General features: G+C 38.1%; 1 protein-coding gene across 6 annotated transcripts in view; it reads left to right on the plus strand.

Moving 5' to 3' along the window:
• The window catches only part of rps6kb1a (ribosomal protein S6 kinase b, polypeptide 1a), a 78,456-nt gene that overhangs the window by 42,790 nt on the left and 15,889 nt on the right, over positions 1 to 19,777 (plus strand). The gene's annotated exons all lie outside the window — the stretch shown is intronic.

Raw genomic sequence — 19,777 nt, forward strand, 5'->3', positions numbered from 1 at the left:
TTGCTGTGGGATGTTTTAGCACTTTCTTTAAAACAGTAGATGTAATATTAACCTTCCCGCGATATTCAAATAAATACATGTATTAAAATACATGTACTTGTACTTATAAAGTACACATACATGAAAAAATATTTTTCACAACAATCTTGTTTAGTTGTGTTTATTTCTAGCTGTGATCCATGGAAAGTAGTAGACTACCTTTGGCTATGTTGGTCACCAAACGTCCTTGGAATTTTGACCCTCCATGACGCAACACGGAACATGGAATTTGCTGCTGTTTGATCGCCACGTGAGCGAGATGCCGTTTTTCCCGCACACGTATGACACACGAGTACATGATTACTCTTTGGATACTTTGTGTTGTTTTCAACTCATACCAAAGATGTAGTTATAGTATGTTTTTATAAACCCACCAACGTGTCTTTTACGGGTTGTTGTTTTTTTTTGTTTTGTTTTGCATGAGAGGCTCAAGAAGGTGCTGATGCAACCCCTCGCCAATGGATGAGGCTTGAGAGCAATTTAAGTAGTAGCAGGTGTACATTGTGAGAGAAAGGAGAAACACACATGACAGGAAGAGGCAGCTGGTACATCGTGTTGTAGGGACATTTCGACACGTGCACGCTCATAGTTCGATTCCAAGTGTGAAAACTGTAGTACACGGCGTTATGTTTAATCAATTTTTAATAATAATAATAATAATAAAACATTTTAAAACTATAGTACACGGCGTTATGTTGAATACATTTGTAATAATAATAATAATAAAACATTTTAAGTTTGTAGTACATGGCGTTATGTTTAATAAATATTTAATAATAATAATAATAATAAAACATTAAAACTATCGTACACATCATTATGTTTAATACATTTTTAATAATAATAATAATAATAATAAAACATTTTAAAACTGTAGTATGCAGCGTTATGTTTAATACATTTTTAATAATAATAAAACATTTTAAAACTGTAGTACGCGGCATTATGTTTAATACATTTTTAATAATAATAATAATAAAACATTTTAAAACTGTAGTATGCGGCATTATGTTTAATACATTTTTAATAATAAAACATTTTAAAACAGCAGTACGTGGCATTATGTTTAATACATTTTTAATAATAATAATAATAATAATAATAAAACATTTTAAAACTATAATACACAGCGTTATTTTGAATACATTTGTAATAATAATAATAATAATAATAATAAAAACATTTTAAGTTTGTAGTACATGGCGTTATGTTTAATAAATATTTAATAATAATGAGGAAAAAGCGGTAGAAAATGAATGAATGAATAAATGAATAATAATAATAATAAAACATTAAAACTATCGTACACATCATTATGTTTAATAAATGTTTAATAATAATAATAAAACATTTTAAAACTGTAGTATGCGGCGTTATGTATAATACATTTTTAATAATAATAAAACATTTTAAAACTGTAGTACGCGGCATTATGTTTATTACATTTTTAATAATAATAATAAAAATAATAAAACATTTTAAAACAGTAGTACACAGCGTTATGTTTGTCAATCAATTGTATTTTTTGTTTTTGTTAAATAATTGTGTTTAATAATAGTCCACCACTTTCCTGAAACGTATCTATGTTCTACTACCGATTACTAAAGAACCGAAAAACGCAGAAACAGTCTTTTTTTTTGTGATGAGTCTAAATGTTTTTGGATTTTTTTTTTTGGTAGATTTCTATTTACTTTATATCGCCAAAGGATGCATTTGTCAAGAAATAATGGATGAATGAATGAAGCTGACGAACAAGACAAAAAAGAGAAAAGCTCAATTTCAAGTTGAAAAAAAAAAGGTTCCATCCTGAAAAAGAAAAACAAATCTTATCTAAAGAAAGTATGTGTAGCCACTTCTTATAAAGATATAATTTTTGCCAGAAATAACTTCTAAGCCTTATTTTGATTATTCAGATCATTTGTAGCACTTAATGCACACAAATGTAGACAAGTCTGTCTTGTCATTTATCTTTTTTTATAGTAATGAAATACAGGAAACATGGGCATACAGTTGCAAATGATGATTAATCATGATTAATTTATTGGAAAATTGCCTTTAATCTATTACAAATGTGACTCATTTTAATTGTTGTTCTCAACCGGCGGTTCGGAACCCAAAGATGGGTCGCAGACAACAAGAAAAATTAAGTATTTAAAATATTAAAATATTATTATAAATATTTAGGCTCATTTCCTGAAGTCAATTTTCAAAATATATTTGTAACGGTATGTCATTTCATATTATACATTTTCTGTAGTGGACATTCCTATTATTATGAATTTTGTGCTCCAAAATCCAATTTTGCACATGCAATTATTTTTGACAATATTTTTTTTATTTGATTTGATTTTTTGACTTTTTGAAGTCTTATTTGTCAATAAAAATCCCTCTGCAAAACGGGTCACCTCTAAATGACGGTGGGAAAACGCGGGTCCCAGGATGAGACCGGTTGAGAACCGCTGGTCTAATTCATTCCAAATTCATCATTTTTATCCAATGATTACATAAATATATGAAATAATTACACTGGTGGCATGTTTGTAGGCCAGTCAGCATATTTGCCTTGCTTGGGTAATTGTGATCAAATGGTATGTAAACATGTATCCTCTTAATTATCACTATTATTTTTTGTGAGCAGATTTAATTATTTGAATGGGGGTTAAAAAAAACTAACTCTGGCTGTGCAAAATATAAAAATGTAGTAATAAAGATAATTTTGTTTTGAAGTGACACACGTTAAAAATGAAAGCCTTTTGAGTGTGATAAGAAGAAGCCATGGTGGATGAGCGCCGCGCGTCTGATCAGACGTGCACCCTGTGACTAATGTACTTGTGTCCTCTTCAAGAGCGGCCGTGCATGCACGCCGCGGCCACGGTCGGTAAATTTACTGCAAACCAGTCCAGCTTTGATCAGGATCTGAAGCCGTCACACGCCATGTGCTTTCAGTGTTTTGTCTGCATTTTCACCACAGCGGCAAGAGACCTTGAACACCTCACGGTGACTTATTCATGCAGAGGCTCTCAGGGGGGCTAAAATGGTCATCTTTGACTTGATTGGTGATGGAGGCAGATGTTGTCATGCTAAATGCTGTCCTCTTCTGGAGCTCCATTATTATTTGGTTCTTCTCAACTTCAGTTGTTGTGTTTAAGATGAAGTTCTGAGCATTTAAGCCTTTTTTTGCTTGCAGCGGCATTCAAACAATGTGGGAAAACATTTTATTTTTTTTATTATTACCACCAGTGGCATTTAGACCTATTTAAAAAAAATGGCCTAAAATGTTCTTAAGCCTCCATAAATAATTAGATATTTTTATTGATTTTTTAATTATTTTTTTCTGAGCGTTTAAGCCTTTTTTTTGCTTGCAGCGGCATGCAATACGGGAAAACATTTAATTTTCTTATTATTACAACCAGTGGCATCATTAGGCCTATTTTAAAAAATGTTGTAAAATGTTCTTAAGCCTCCCTAAAAAAATTTATATTTTTTATTGATTTTTTAATTGATTTTTTTTATTTTTATAGATTATTTTTCTGAACATTTAAGCCTTTTTTTGCTTGCAGCGGCATGCAAACAATGAGGGAAAACATTTAATTTTCTTATTTATTACAACCAGTGGCATCATTAGGCCTATTTTAAAAAATGTCCTAAAATGTTCTTTAGCCTCCCTCAATAATTTTATATTTTTTATTGATTTTTTAATTTTTTTTTTTTTCTGAACATTTAAGCCTTTTTTTTGCTTGCATCGGCATGCAATGTGGGAAAACATTTTATTTTGTTATTATTACAACCAGTGGCATCATTAGGCCTATTTTTAAAAAATGGCCTAAAATGTTCTTAAGCCTCCCTAAATAATTTGACATTTTTATTGATTTTTTTAATTTTTTTTATAGATTTTCTTTTTTTTTACAAAAAAAATCTCTGACAAATTTCACATAATAGGGCAAAAGCAGGCTAATAAGCAAGCCAATAAGCAGGTTAATACTTGTCTACTACTACTACTACTACTACTACTACTAGTAGTAGTAGTAGTAATAATCAGAAGAAGAATAATGATGATAGTAATAATAACAATAGGCTAATGAATAATATAATAATGATTATTATATCATTGATGACTGTCCACTGGACAGAATGGTTGCAGAGCTTGAGCAGCGGTTTTGCAGTATAGATTGTGTGTACTTGTGTACATTTAATGGTGACCTAAAACAATTGAGTATCTCGACTAAATCTGTCCAAAAGTGGGAAAGTTATATCCCAGTTTTGTTTTTTTGGATTTTTTTTAAGTCTACTACATTGATTCATATCCTGTGCATCTCCAGGGGGCTAAGCCCCCCCCCCTTGTCCTCAGAACCTAGTGACGCCCCTGATTAAAACTATGAACAAAATAGTGTAAACCGACACGTTTATGATGATTCACTGTCTGCTGTGATGTTTACGTCTTGTCAGTGACGACTCTGGCTGGATCTGGTTTGGTATCTTCAAGATCAGGGGTGGGAAAAACCCTCTCTTGTAGAATTTTGGTCAGGCAGGAAGCAGAAGGGTGACGGACTGTTAGCAACTCAAAACATGGAATGTATGATTGTAGGAACATATGATTCCTTTGAGATAATCAGATGAGAACGAGGAAAAAAAGGGAATAATTCACTTTGCATGGAAATGTTTTCAGATACTGTACTTTGTAAGTCAGCTGGGATAGGCTCCAGCATACCAATGCGACCCTAGTGAGGATAAATGGTGTAAAAAATGGCTGCTGTTGCCCATTCATCAATTTTCTATACCACCTATCTTCACTAGGGTATGCTATTTTTAGATCCAAAATTTCCCAAAAAAGGTGCAGTTTTCCTTAAAGTGCAAATACGCACTTGAAGGATGACAGTTTTCATCACCTTTGAAATGACTGCTGTCAATCATCCACCTTATTTGAGTCAGGGATTCTCCCCGTCCCAAGTATTGTGTTGGACTAATCCTTCAGACTCTTGTGTCGCTCTTCGGGAGACCGCCATTGAAATGCGGAAAGGGAATATCTGAGGCCTGAAAAGGTGATCCAGTAGGAACCGGTGTGCCGGACCGCGGGTGGGAACCTTGCATTTCTCCATAAGAATGCAGTCATTTCCATGCGAGGCCATCTTTAAGGCGGGGGTCGATTACCAGCACAATGGACCCGCAGATGGCTGTTCCTGGATCACAGCAGGGTGCCTTGCTCAGGGGGGAAGAGTTATGGGTCGGGGCAGGTCATCACCCAGGCTTGCTTGCGCCCGTTTCCTTTCGTCATTCGCTTCAACTGACGATCGAGTCTCGCTATCGATAAAATCATTGAGTCAAGTCAAACCCAGAGAAGCATGCAAATGAATGAAAGCCTTGCCGTTATGACTGGGGGGGGATCGGTTTAGAACTAATTTCCACATAATTTCGCCTGTGACCTTACTCATACAGAAACCAGGTTTGTGGTTTCATGGTAAAGGTTTCGTACCTTCACTCTTCTTTTTTACTTGCATGTGTTCTCAAACATACTCAACATTTTTGTTCAAACTGTTTTATTCATTCATTTATTTTCTACCGCTTATACTCACAAGGGTCACTGAGGGGGTGCTGGAGCCTACCCCAGCTGTCATGTACACCCTGGACTGGTGGCCAGCCAATCACAGGGCACATATAGACAAACAACCATTCACACTCACATTCATACCTATGGACAATTTGGAGTCGCTAATTAACCTAGCATGTTTTTGGAATGTGGGAGGAAACCGGAGTACCCGGAGAAAACCCACGCATGCACGGGGAGAACATGCAAACTCCACACAGAGACGGCCGAGGGTGGAATTGAACCCCTGGTCTCCTAGCTGTGAGGTCTGCATGCTAACCACTCGACCTCTGTGCTGCCCTTTATTTTTATTTTTATTTTTATTTTTATTTTTATTTTTATTTTTATTTTTATTTTTATTTTTATTTTTATTTTCATTTTCATTTTCATTTTCATTTTCATTTTCATTTTCATTTTCATTTTCATTTTCATTTTCATTTTCATTTTCATTTTCATTTTCATTTTCATTTTTATTTTTATTTTTATTTTTATTTTTATTTTTATTTTCATTTTTATTTTTATTTTTTAAAATCCCTGGACTGGTGGCCAGCCAATCACAATCACCAATCACAGGGCACATATAGACAAACAACCATTCACACTCACATTCATACCTATGGACAATTTGGAGTCGCTAATTAACCTAGCATGTTTTTTTTTTTTGGAATGTGGGAGGAAACCGGAGTACCCGGAGAAATCCCACGCATGCACGGGGAGAACATGCAAACTCCACGCAGAGATGGCCGAGGGTGGAATTGAACTCCGGTCTCCTAGCTGTGAGGTCTGCGCGCTAACCACTCGACCGCCGTGCAGCCTACCATTACCATTAAAAAGAAAAAAACAAAACAAAACAAGTCAGCAGTCGTTTTACAGGACAGAACAAGGGTGTCCAAAGTGTGGCCCGAGAGCACATTCTAAATATATAATTTCACAAGAAAAACTAACCAAAAAAAAAAACACAAAAACGGGGAAAAACATTTTTGTATAAGAATAAAGTCAAAAAATTTAGAGAAAAATTTTTGCATTTTCACAAAAATAATATAATTTTAGGAACAAAGTTTATCCTCATTTGGGTCATGGGGGCATGCTGGAGCTTGCTCTAATACACTACAAGGACGTAGTACACAATATTGCTGACAAAAACCTGCCAATCGGTGAAAGGTGGTAGCAATGGAACGCTGTGTCTCCAGTTTCAACTTTCATCTCTAGTCTCCTTATCCTGGGAATGACACTTCCTCATTCTCATTCCAAGAACACGGAATGGGAACGACACTTCCTCATTCTCAATTACAAGAACGCGGGCGGGATGTATTCAGGGACACTCCGAACATCAGAAAACAGCTTTGTAATGCATATGTATGTGCGTGTGTGTCTAGAAATAGGACTATAAAAAAAGTAAATTGACCTTAAATTACGTGATGTCTTTGAACTCAACCCCTCATTGCTCATAATAACACAGTTTAATGTGTGATCCATATGTTCTGCTATTTATTTATTCATTTATCTTTCTGTTTATTAAATAGTACAGTAGAAACGGCATGCTTACAATGATTAACCATGATTAATTCATTAAAAAAAATTGAAATTGATGGACGAATAACAAGAACTGCACTCATAAATAGCCCCCCTATGAGCAATGGCTTCCAGTTAACCCGATGAACAAGAATGTCGTTTTTTTAACGGTCCCATTAGTCACCGGGCGCACCGGTCACCAGAGAAGCGGCTTGACAAAGATGGCATTGATCAGCTCTTATATACACGCCGCTGCTCGCCATCAGCGGAACCACACGGGGACAGGCGATGCGGCGCCGCTATGCAACACGGGGGGCGGGAAATGCAATATAATATACAATATATCAATCCAATCAGAATAGTCAGGATATTTGATGCGAGTTCAGACGAGGGTGACTCCGGGTGACCCCAATTATTTGGGGTTATACTTTGGGGTTCGTACAGCAGAGCATGCTGGTCTTTTTCCTCCACTTCATGGCACACTGAGAGACGCTAATAATGTAATGGTAGCTTCACGGAGTGTAGGAGTGAGAGACACAAAGAGTGGGAGAGGTCACGTGTGTTTTCCGTGTCCGGTGTCATGTTAAGTGCCTCTCGGGAAAAGCCTTCATCCCGACACTTTTACCTCTCACGCAGCACATGGCTACTCGCTCATCAAATCCGCCGATGTTGTTTTATTTTCTTATTATTACAAACAGTGGCGTCATTAGGCCTATTTTAGGGGGGGCTTCAGACCCGCTAAAACAGGGGTCTCAAACGCGCGGCCCGCAGGACACTAGTTTGAGGCCCCCGCCTTGATATGAAAGTTTAATGTCAGTGCGGCCCGCGCAAGTTTGATATGGATGCTGTATGGTATCATGTACCCAGAAAAAATGATTACGTTTGATTCATGTTCATGTTAAAGGTTAAATAACTGTTAATAGTTATCTTCCCTATCCGTGTGGAAGTGGTAAGTTTTTGGCTATTTAAGTTGAAAGGAAATAACTTGAAGGCTACCGTTTAGGTCGCTAGCTCTCTAGTTTGCGAGTTAGCATGTGTCTCAAGACCCTGCAGTTGCGCAATATGTTGTATGTCTAAAATGTTCTTAAGCCCCCCTAAATAATTTGATATTTTTTATTGATTATTTTTTCCAAGCATTTAAGCCTTTTTTTGCTTGCAACGGCATGCAATGCGGGAAAACACTTTATTTTCTTATTATTACAACCAATGGCGTTATTAGGCTTATTTTTTTTTAAAATGGCCAAAAATGTTCTTAATCCCCCCTAAATAATTTGATTTTATTTTTATTGATTTTTAAAAAAATTTTGGTCCTTTGTATTGAGTTGTGGACTGCTACACACGATAACCAGCACACAAAGCTTTCTAGCTCTTCCAGAATCTGCACCTATTCATTTGGATTTTGTGGTTCCTGTGAAAATGGAAGTATGTGAAAACGGTTTGAAAGTATTCATGTTTTAAAGTAATCCTGCAAAGTATAATTCATCTGTTCCAGAAATCCTTTTTTAAGTGCATTCTAAAGATATAAAAAGAGATTAAAAAAAGTAACGCACCTGTTCCGCCTATAAAACCTTCTGAAAAAATGTTTTTATTATTATTATTATTATTATTATTATTATTATTATTATTATTATTATTATTATTATTATTATTATTATTATTATTATTATTATTATTATTATTATTATTATTATTATTATTATTATTATTATTATTATTATTATTATTATTAATAATATACATATTATATATATATTATTAATATACACTGCTAAGCACAAAAAAAGTTTCATCTTTGACAATAATTAGCAGTATTTTGAGGGATCATGCGTTGTGTGTTCCACTTGGTCTGTGGTGTAGTCCCCATCTTTTTCTTTGAAGCAGAACCGGGTCTGGGTTCTTACGGATTAAAGATAAGATAAGCCTTTATTAGGCCCGCAAGGCGAAATTCCACAAATAGCAATATGTGTGTGTATATACAGTATATAATATATCATATATAATAGTTAAACAGTTTTATCAATGTGGCCCCTAATCCTCCATCATAATGTTTCATTTGATATATGGAATATTCAAGCTATGATCCACAAATTGCGCCCAGGCCGCCTTTTGGACACAACATGAATCATGAAGACATCCCAGACGTGTTTATTTTATTGGATTTGTGGATTCATGCTAGACGGTGACCCATAATTCTGATTATAATTTGTCTGATTCAGCATTTGTCACCTGTTTACTCGTCTTTTTACAATTTTTGTGCATGGATTTATGCCTGTTGGGGATATCCCAGGCAAAAGAACAAGTTTTATTGTCATTTGTGCATTAAAACATAGAACTTTTGCTTACAGTACAAAAATACACAGTTAAGAGGGGAGGTGGGTGATACCACACAGTTTGATATCAAGTCAATACAGGGACAGTATCACCCAGCAATGATTTTAGGAAAACAAAAAGCAAACAAAAAAAATTGTCAGTAGGCTAATTAAATTAATAAAATTAGACAAAACAAAATTTATTTTACATACAATTTTTTAGTAAAATAAAGTCAATAAGTCAAAAAAAACATTCAAATTCTTCAAGACTTATTCTTTGAGCTTGTTAAAAAAAATGACAGGAAAAATACACACACGGTTTCTGCTGCACAGATAATATGGAGGCAAGTATACATCGTTACCTTTGGTGTCCTCTGCCATCACACGTGTTAATTAGCATGTGAAACATCAGTTTTGCTTCCGACGCAGATCTGTCGTATGTAAAGCAAGAAGCTAGGCTATACAGTTGGGCTGTATCTGTTATCTAAAAATCATTTGGTGTCCTGTCATCACACGTGTTAATTAACGTGTGAAACATCAGTTTTGCTTCCAACGCAGACCTGTCGTATGTAAAGCAAGAAGCTAGGCTATACAGGTCGCCTGTATCTGTTATCTAAAAATCATTTGGTGTCCTCTGTCATCACACGTGTTAATTAGCGTGTGAAACATCAGTTTTGCTTCCAACGCAGACCTGTAGTATGTAAAGCAAGAAGCTAGGCTATACAGTTGGGCTGTATCTATGTATCTAGTATGTAAAAATCATTTGGTGTCCTGTCATCACACGTGTTAATTAGTGTGGGCAACATCAGGTTTGCTTCCAATGCAGACCTGTAGTATGTAAAGCAAGAAACTAGGCTATACAGGTGGGCTGTATCTGGTATCTAAAAATCATTTGGTGTCCTGTCATCACACGTGTTAATTATAATTAGCGTGTGAAACATTAGTTTTGCTTCCAACGCAGACCTGTCGTATGTAAAGCATGAAGCTAGGCTATACAGGTGGGCTGTATCTGGTATCTAAAAATCATTTGGTGTCCTGTCATCACACGTGTTAATTAGCATGGGAAACATCAGTTTTGCTTCAGACGCAGACCTGTCGTATGTAAAGCAAGAAGCTAGGCTATACAGGTGGGCTGTATTTGATATCTAAAAATCATTTGGTGTCCTGTCATCACACGTGTTGATTAGCGTGTGAAACATCAGTTTTGATTCCAACGCAGACCTGTCGTATGTAAAGCAAGAAGTTAGGCTGTACAGGTGGGCTGTATCTGGTATCTAAAAATCATTTGGTGTCCTCTGTCATCACACGTGTTAATTATAATTAGCGTGTGAAACATCAGTTTTGCTTCCAACGCAGACCTGTCGTGTGTAAAGCAAGAAGCTAGGCTATACAGTTGGGCTGTATCTATGTATCTAGTATCTAAAAATCATTTGGTGTCCTGTCATCACATGTGTTAATTATAATTAGTGTGGGCATCATCAGTGTTGATTCCGATACAGACCTGTCATATGTAAAGCAAGCTAGGCTATACAGTTGGGCTGTATCTGGTATCTAAAAATCATTTGGTGTCCTGCCATCACACGTGTTAATTAGTGTGTGAAACATCAGTTTTGCTTCCAACGCAGACCTGTAGTATGTAAAGCAAGAAGCTAGGCTATACAGTTGGGCTGTATCTATGTATCTAGTATCTAAAAATCATTTGGTGTCCTATCATCACACGTGTTAATTAGCGTGTGAAACATCAGTTTTGCTTCCAACGCAGACCTGTCGTATGTAAAGCAAGCTAGGCTATACAGGTCGCCTGTATCTGTTATCTAAAAATCATTTGGTGTCCTGTCATCACACGTGTTAATTATAATTAGCGTGTGAAACATCAGTTTTGCTTCCAACGCAGACCTGTAGAATGTAAAGCAAGAAGCTAGGCTATACAGTTGGGCTGTATCTGGTATCTAAAAAACATTTGGTGTCCTGTCATCACACGTGTTAATTATAATTAGCGTGTGAAACATCAGTTTTGCTTCCAACGCAGACCTGTAGTATGTAAAGCAAGAAGCTAGGCTATACAGGTGGGCTGTATCTGGTATCTAAAAATCATTTGGTGTCCAGTCATCGCAATTGTTATCACTGAGTGCAAGGTTGGATGTGAGTCAGGTTTGGAGTCATATGCAGTATATATGAACAGCAAACACTGATATTTGTGAAAAGTGAAAAAACAGCCTGGGGTTTGTGAAGCAGCTCCTCACATACCCTTAGACCCAGACCTTTAGGGTCCATGTGGGCACGCTGGTCCGAGGAGAACCTGCTTTTAGATGAACCGAAGAGGAGGAATTAGGTATTTGATGGCTGCGTAGCGTGGATGTGATAAACATCCCTAGCAGGGGGATCTCCATCCATCCAGGAGTGGGTTCTTCATGCTTTAGCGGTGAGGTCATGAGGAAAAAGCCCACTTGAGCTGACTGGAGGAACACATCCAGATATCACATGATTGCAATTCCACGTGACTCATCAGGTTCTTCCTCCTTTCAGTCCAAAATGGCTGATCATTTATCAAACCAGGAACATGACTTTGGTCTCAAGCGTGCCAAATCCCAGTGTCTTGTGTTGTGGGGCTGTTATGTTAGGTGTGAACTTGTGTCCTCGCGCAGCGTTGGGTAACACTAGCGCTTGCCTAAGCTAGTTGTTGTGATGGTGTCGTAACCAAGCTGTCATGTGAGCCCTTGTTCTCCAGCATCACCCTGCTTTGGACCTCAGGGTGTGTGTATATATATGTGTGTGTGTGTGTGTGTGTGTGTGTGTGAATACCAACGGAGGTGGCAGCCTTCAAGAAGGAGCACACAGGTCAGAGGTGACCTCTGACTCACGGCCTGTGGAATTTAGGTTTTTATAAAATAAACACAGGATGCCGACGCATCAAACACACGCACACGGAGGCTCCGCAAACAGCAGCAGGAAATGGTCGTTTTGTTAAAAAAAAAAAACGGGGAGACGGAGATAGCGGCCTGCAATAAACCTTCACAGCGCTGTTTGGGCTCCAGGAAGCTGAGACATGGAGGCTCGTTATTATTATTATTGATTAACTTAGACCAGCGGTCTCAAACATGTGGCCCGCAGGACACTAGTTCGAGGCCCCCGCCTTGATATGAAAGTTTAATGTTAGTGCGGCCCGCGCAAGTTTGATATGGATGCTGTATGGTATCATGTACCCAGAAAAAATTATTACGTTTGATTAATGTTCATGTTAAAGGTTAAATAACTGTTAATAGTTATCCTCCCTATCCGTGTGGAAGTGGTAAGTTTTTGGCTATTTAAGTTTAAAGGAAATAACTTGAAGGCTACCGTTTAGGTGGCTAGCTCTCTAGTTTGCAAGTTAGCATGTGTCTCAAGACCCTGCAGTTGCGCAATATGTTGTAAATAAAAAGAGTATAAATGTGACTATAGTCATGTTTTGTCATGTCTACAGGGCTCTAATAATGCTTTGTTCATTTTAATTTGAAAAAAATAATTTGTCTACCCACCAACTATATGTGGTTTCTTAATTTTTTTATTATTTGCCGTTTTATTATTATTATATTTATTTATTTATTTATTACTGATTGATTGATTTTCTTTATTCTTGATTTGTTTATTTATTTTTCAGACACTTGAACCTCGAAAATACCCCCCCTCCAAATTTTTTTTTTATAAAAACCCATCTCAGGTGCCGCTTTAATTATACATAATTTAAAAAAAATAATAATAATAATAAAATAATAATAATAATAACTTCTTTTTTCCCCCATATTCTACTGTTGACTGTACATTCATACATCATGTAATACATTATACAGTATATGGGCTTGTGTATATAGTTGTTTTATCAATGAAACAGCAGTTTTAGCTGAACAATTTGACAAAAGCATCCTTTTAGTAAGTTTGACTCATCACAATAAGACACTTGAACCTCGAAAATACCCCCCCTCCAAAAAATATATATATAAAAAGCCATCTCAGGTGCCGCTTTAATTATTCATAATAAAAACAAATAATTAAAAAATAATAATAAAATAATAATGACTTCCTTTTTTTCCATATTCTACTATTGACTGTACATTCATACATCATGTAATACATTATACAGTATATGGGCTTGTGTATATGGTTGTTTTATCAATGAAACAGCAGTTTTAGCTGAACAATTTGACAAAAGCATCCTTTTAGTAAGTTTGACTCATCACAATAAGACACTTGAACCTCTAAAATACCCCCCCTCCAAAAAAAAATGATAAAAACCCATCTCAGGTGCCGCTTTAATTAATCATAAAAAATAATTTAGTGGAATTAAATAAAAGAATATTTAAAAAATGAAAAGTGTTCCATGCGCTCCCCCCAGCATGACAGTATGACCACCAACAAAATAAATAGCTTCATTAGAAAACATTTTGGAGCAATCCACCCAAATGACAGCAGTCCATGGGGGGGCGGGGGGTCACCCTTGCAGGGTGACGGACAGATCTCAAGTATTTTGCATGGAAGAATGCGCAGACATGATCAAGTCAAGATGTTGCCATGTTGGGAAAGTCATAGCAGCTTATTACACATTTTTATATTTGCACCCTTTTAACCACAGTCTCTTGGAAAAATTACTGTAAAAAAAATTAAAAATTCAAAAATGTAAAAAATATTTCTATGTTTGAAATATGTGCACTGGGACGAGTGCTGTAATACTTTCTGATATTAAACTTTACAAATTAATTGATTTTTTTTTACTTTATTCAACCAAGTTAAAAAAAAAAAATAATAAAAAAAATAATAATAATTGAGAATAAAAATAACTTCTAACATATTAAAACCATATTGTACACACATGAAATAGCATTAAATAAAACAATTACGACCTTTTCAGGATTTAAATGTCGCATTTATTTATACAACATAAATAATCATCAACCACTGAAATCCACTGAAAGTATTTTCCTTCAAATATAGTTTACAAATACAAACATACAGAAATATATCATTCATTTATTTGTGTGTGTTACCACATACTAATAACCCATAATAATAATGAGACAATAACCCATACCACATGGCACCGCATGATTTAGCATACAAAACATTAATAAGCCATTTTTTTCCATCTCAAATTGAGGATTTTCCAGAAGTACATAAATAGCTCACAACCCAAACAATGAAAAAGCAATATTTGACAATGATAACAGTACTGTGTATTACAATGATGAATATACACAAATAAGTCATACTCACAGGTTAACCAATCCCGTACTTTTGCATCCGTTTTGACAAAAACCCTTTGAGTGCTAACACCGAGAACCAGCCCCGCCGACTCCGGGGCATGGAGAACTTGGAGACTGCGGCTTTTTGCGGTGTTAGCTGGCGAACACGGCCACGGGCTCGTGACTCAGCATTGCTCATCGTGTCGGAGATGAGTCGCCCGCCATTTCTGAAAAGGCTTTTTTTTCACCCCCCCTTTTGTCTGCTTTAACTTGTTTTCTAGTCATTATTTGGTGCAAAGTCTCGGCTTTCTGTGAGGTGACCTTGTGTGATGTTGAAAGGATGATCCGAATACTATTTTTATTTTTTTAGTAACAAATCTAAATATGATAGATAATAATGTCATGTACAGATTTTTTAAAAATGGCAAATAATTCCTGGTTGATGTGTTTCTATTGGTGTTATTGTTTTAAATGAAACAATAATAGAGTCTTGAACCAGTCATGATGTGCTAAATATATATATCACTATATTAACAGTTACTATGGTAGCCATTATGTCATTGTATGGTCATATCAACTTGTACTTCGGTACATGGCAAAAAGTAAATAAAAATTTTTAAAAATTAAAAAAAATACAAACAAAATACTAAAAGAAGCAAAGCTTATTAAATCCTACCCCTCCATCTAATACTTTTACAATCAGTAACTGTTACATTTGTTCACTTCCTGCTTTCCTAATATAATTTAAGTTTTTTGTATTTTTTTGTACTTCAGTACGAGGTACATTATTAAAAAAAACAAAAAACATTAAACTGTATTATGGAAAGCAGGAAGTGAACAAATGTAACAGTTACTGATTGTAAAAGTACCAGATGGAGGGGTAGGATTTAATAAGCTTTGCTTCTTCCTACTCCTTTTGGACATGTGGAACTGTGAACTGATTATGTGATGCATTCAATTGTAATCTGATGCATGTTCAAATGAAATAAAACCATTACCATTACCATAATACCTGAATGGTACGATTATGGTAGGGTTTTATTTGTGGCCCGAAAAGGAGCAGGAAGAAGCTGATCTTATTTTAATCCTACCTAACCCTTATAATTCAGTCTTTTGATACTTTATTTTAATTTTGCCATTTTGCATTTTGTTCTCTTCCTGTGTGAGAGGAATTGAACGTGTTAAAAAATGGATCAAGAAGCATCAGGAGTGTATAATTTAAGCATGAAATAACAATTACTGAATTCGGCATAGTCGATATTATTTTTAGGTTATTAGTCAAGAGTATTTGGTAATGGTAATGGTTTAATTTCATTTGAACATGCATCAGATTACAATTGAATGCATCACATAATCAGTTCACAGTTCCACATGTCCAAAAGGAGTAGGAAGAAGCAAAGCTTATTAAATCCTACCCCTCCATCTGGTACTTTTACAATCAGTAACTGTTACATTTGTTCACTTCCTGCTTTCCATAATACAGTTTTTTGTGTGTTTTGTTTTATTTTTTTAATAATGTGAGGTACATTATTCATAGTAACTGTTACATTTGTTCACTTCCTGCATTTCTAATATTTTTTTTACATTATTTTTTACAGAATTTCATTTGAACATGCATCAGATTACAATTGAATGCATCACATAATCAGTTCACAGTTCCACATGTCCAAAAGGAGTAGGATCAGTAACTGTTACATTTGTTCACTTCCTGCTTTCCATAATACAGTTTAAGGTTTTTTTTGTTTGTTTTTTTTTATAATCATGTACCTCGTACTTCTGTACGAGGTACAAAAAAATGCAAAAAACTTAAATTAAATTATATTAGGAAAGCAGGAAGTGAACAAATGTAACAGTTACTGATTGTAAAAGTACCAGATGGAGGGGTAGGATTTAATAAGCTTTGCTTCTTCCTACTCCTTTTGGACAGGAGAGGTGATTTCATTATTAAAGTTGTAAATTATTTTTGAATATGCAATATTTTTATAGTAATTGTAATTTCTGTGCGACCCAAATGGTAATGATGCAGGTCATGTTTTTTTTTTTTTTTTTTTTTTTTTAAATAACACCCGGTCGGACTTTGGGCCCAAGAGCTAGGCGTGTGCGGATGTGGGAAGACACGGAAACGACCTTTGGAGAAATTGATCAGCTATAAAATATCAAGCTGGTGTTCCTGGTTTCCTGTACCTCCTCAACATGAAGTTGTACCATTGAAGAATACTTGTAGGAAGTATTTTTGGTTATATTTGTTCAGTGATTAATCACAAACTCCATCTTGGGGATGGGCCGACCATTCGCTCTTCGGGGGAATTCTTTTTTTTTTTTTTCTTCTTCTTCTCGATGTGAGGCGATTAGGAAAGGGCGGGTGTTTGGTAGTGTGCTAAATCTTGTAAAGGGTTTCCTAATATGGGCCGTCTTACAGGAGCGCCCTCCTCCGTGTGGACCGGCCCCCCCGCCGCCCCCCCGCCCAGGTTCCAGCCAGTGATGACACAGCTCGGTACGACTCACTTCCCCATTAATTGGCTGAAACCAGTTCTGACAGGAACCGCCTGCGATAAATGTGAGAGTTCTGAGAAGTCATTCAGTTCTCCTCGCTGCAGCGGCAGAGGAGGCACGGCGAGGGAGTTGAACGGGTTCATCTGTGTGTGTGTGTGTTTGTGTGTGTGTGTGTGTGTGTGTGTAGAGAGGGAGAGAGAGAAAGCGGGAGGAAGCTGAGTTTGTGTGAGAGAGGAAAGCAGAGTGTGAGAATGTGGCCACCATTTTTAAACCAGATAACTTTGATTTTTTGTGCTTTTTTAAAATTATTATTATTTTATTTTATTTATTATTTTTTTTGTGTGTGTTTAATGTGTGTGATTGCGCTCTCACAGCAATGGTACCGGATAGGACAGCACGCCTACCCTCTTTGTGGGCGCCGGTGAGTAACAAAGATGTGACGTGATTCGGCGTCCCCCTCGCCGTCCCCGCCGCCGCCCATTTAACCTCCACCGCTCTCCTCTTCTTCTTCTTCTCTCCCATGTGTGTGTGTGTGTGTGTGTTAAGCAGACTTGTATCCGGGGGCTGGGCTGGGCTGGGTGCGGCACTGCAGAAAAAAAGCCTTCAAGGGAGCGCTCGGGGGGCCTCCGGAGGGCCAAGCCGCGCCGGAGAGGGGATCCCGACTGTAAGTACGCTGGCGGCGGTGAAGGGGGGGTGTTGACCCCCCCCACCAACCCCCAACACACAACCCCCTACCTCAAGCCACCCCCCCCCCCCCCGCTACCCCCCCTCAGCTCACTGCCTCTATTCATTCACATGTGCGTGCCGAGGAAGGAATGTTGCCCCCTCACTTTAGCCTCTTTCACTCGCTCCCGCTCTACTTTTACACAATTCCGGGTTGCGTCTTCGGTTCGATGGTAAAGAAACGCTGATGTTGTACAGTAGAACACTCGGGGGTGGGTGGGTGGATGGGTGGAGAAAACGGGGGGGGGGGGGGGGGGTGGTTGTATTGACTACTATTGCGTGCTGACTCACGCTCACGTATAGCGAGCATGGTCCCTCCCTCCCCATGTGCGTCTCACATCTTGCACTCTGTGCCCCGCCTGAACTCAGCACTCAATGTAGACCGGGGCGGGGGGGGGGGGGGGGGGGCAGCCACCCTAAAACCCCCCTCCCCACCCCACCACCCACCACCTCCACCAGTGACAATCCATCAAAACCTCCCTGTCTAGAACAAAAAGAGTCAGTTGTAGCTGCAGCCGATGTCCTCTTACGTGGAATGTTTTTTTTTTTGGGGGGGGGGCGACTTTAAGTTCCATAAAGACAGATTAAGGCATTTTGAAGAACAATGTTCCTTTTTTCTTGTAACTGGACCCTGCTGCAGTTACAGGAGAGCGGCGAGGCAATTTAACTCACGGGGCCCCGGGGGTGGTTGGGGTGGGGGGTGTGGGGGGTCAGCGGGGGCGTTCCGAGGGAGGACGGTGGGGGGGGGGGGGGGGTTGCGACGTGTTTTATTACCCCTGATCTCTATCTGTCCTGCACATGGAGCCGGATTCCTCGCTCGCTCGCCCGGACAGCAGTGAGTGGCGAGCGTGGTGGGGTCTTAGGAAGGGGGGGGGGGGGGGGGGCGGCGGTGGTGCCACCGAGATCAGTCGTCAGGGAGGAGATCTGGACGTCTGGAGATGTTTGTGGTCACCTCGCTTCCCGTGGGAGTGACAAGGAAAAGGAGCATCCGGTTAACTTCTGGTCGGTACTCCGGGAGCGCCGGGAATTTATTGGTATTCCGGGTAGTTTCATGAGACGTGGAAGTGTTTGCACAAGATCTCAAGTCATGTGTCGGGAAGATGCTGTTCAGGACGCCGGGAGTCTGCTCCTAAGTGGTCTTAGAAGTCACGTCGATACCTTTTTGGAGGAGGAGAAGACGTTAAAAATGTGAGTGAATGAATCCGGCTCGGTTTCCTTTGTCTGCCCTTATTGTTCCGTCGGCAGGAAGAGAGCATGAGTCAGCTTACCAGATGCACGCACGGATTGAATCAGACAAGAGATGGTGGTCGCACGGTGTCTTTTTAATGTTCGCTCATTTTCCACGTAGACACACGGATGAGTTTTTTTTTTTAGGCACCCTTTAATTCCGGTTTTTTTTTTTAACTATAGTGTCTTTTTAATGTTCTATTTTATCCCGCGCTACGCCGGACTGAGCGCAAAAGGAGGAGGGGAGGGAGAGTAAAAAAAAAAAAAAAAGCCTCCAGCGCGCAGAGAAAAGCGTCTGCTGTGCCGTTACCTCAGCTGAACCCTGAAATGAACCCGTTGCACCGCCTTCAGTCGCAGCGCCAGGAAGACGATTCACGATTCGAAAACAGCCAAACAGAGAGGTACTGTCGAACGGGGGGGATCTCTGATCTGCGACATTTCCCCATCTCTTGCCACTTTTTTCACCCAACCAGGAGGATTATTATTATTAGGCTTTGTTCTGGTTCTACTTCCTCGCCATCGTCGTCATCATCATCGTCGTCGTCGTCCACGCTGTCCTGTCACATAGCTTATCAGACTGGTGTTGGCTGTTTAAGATTGTAAGGCGACAACAGTCTGTAGGCTGTCTGACATTTCGGGGCTCCTTCATCTGACCGGCCATCCTGGTTTTTTTTTGTCCT

The sequence above is a fragment of the Doryrhamphus excisus genome, chromosome 11 (assembly GCF_030265055.1).
Source record: "Doryrhamphus excisus isolate RoL2022-K1 chromosome 11, RoL_Dexc_1.0, whole genome shotgun sequence".
NCBI classification, from domain to species: Eukaryota; Metazoa; Chordata; class Actinopteri; order Syngnathiformes; family Syngnathidae; genus Doryrhamphus; species Doryrhamphus excisus.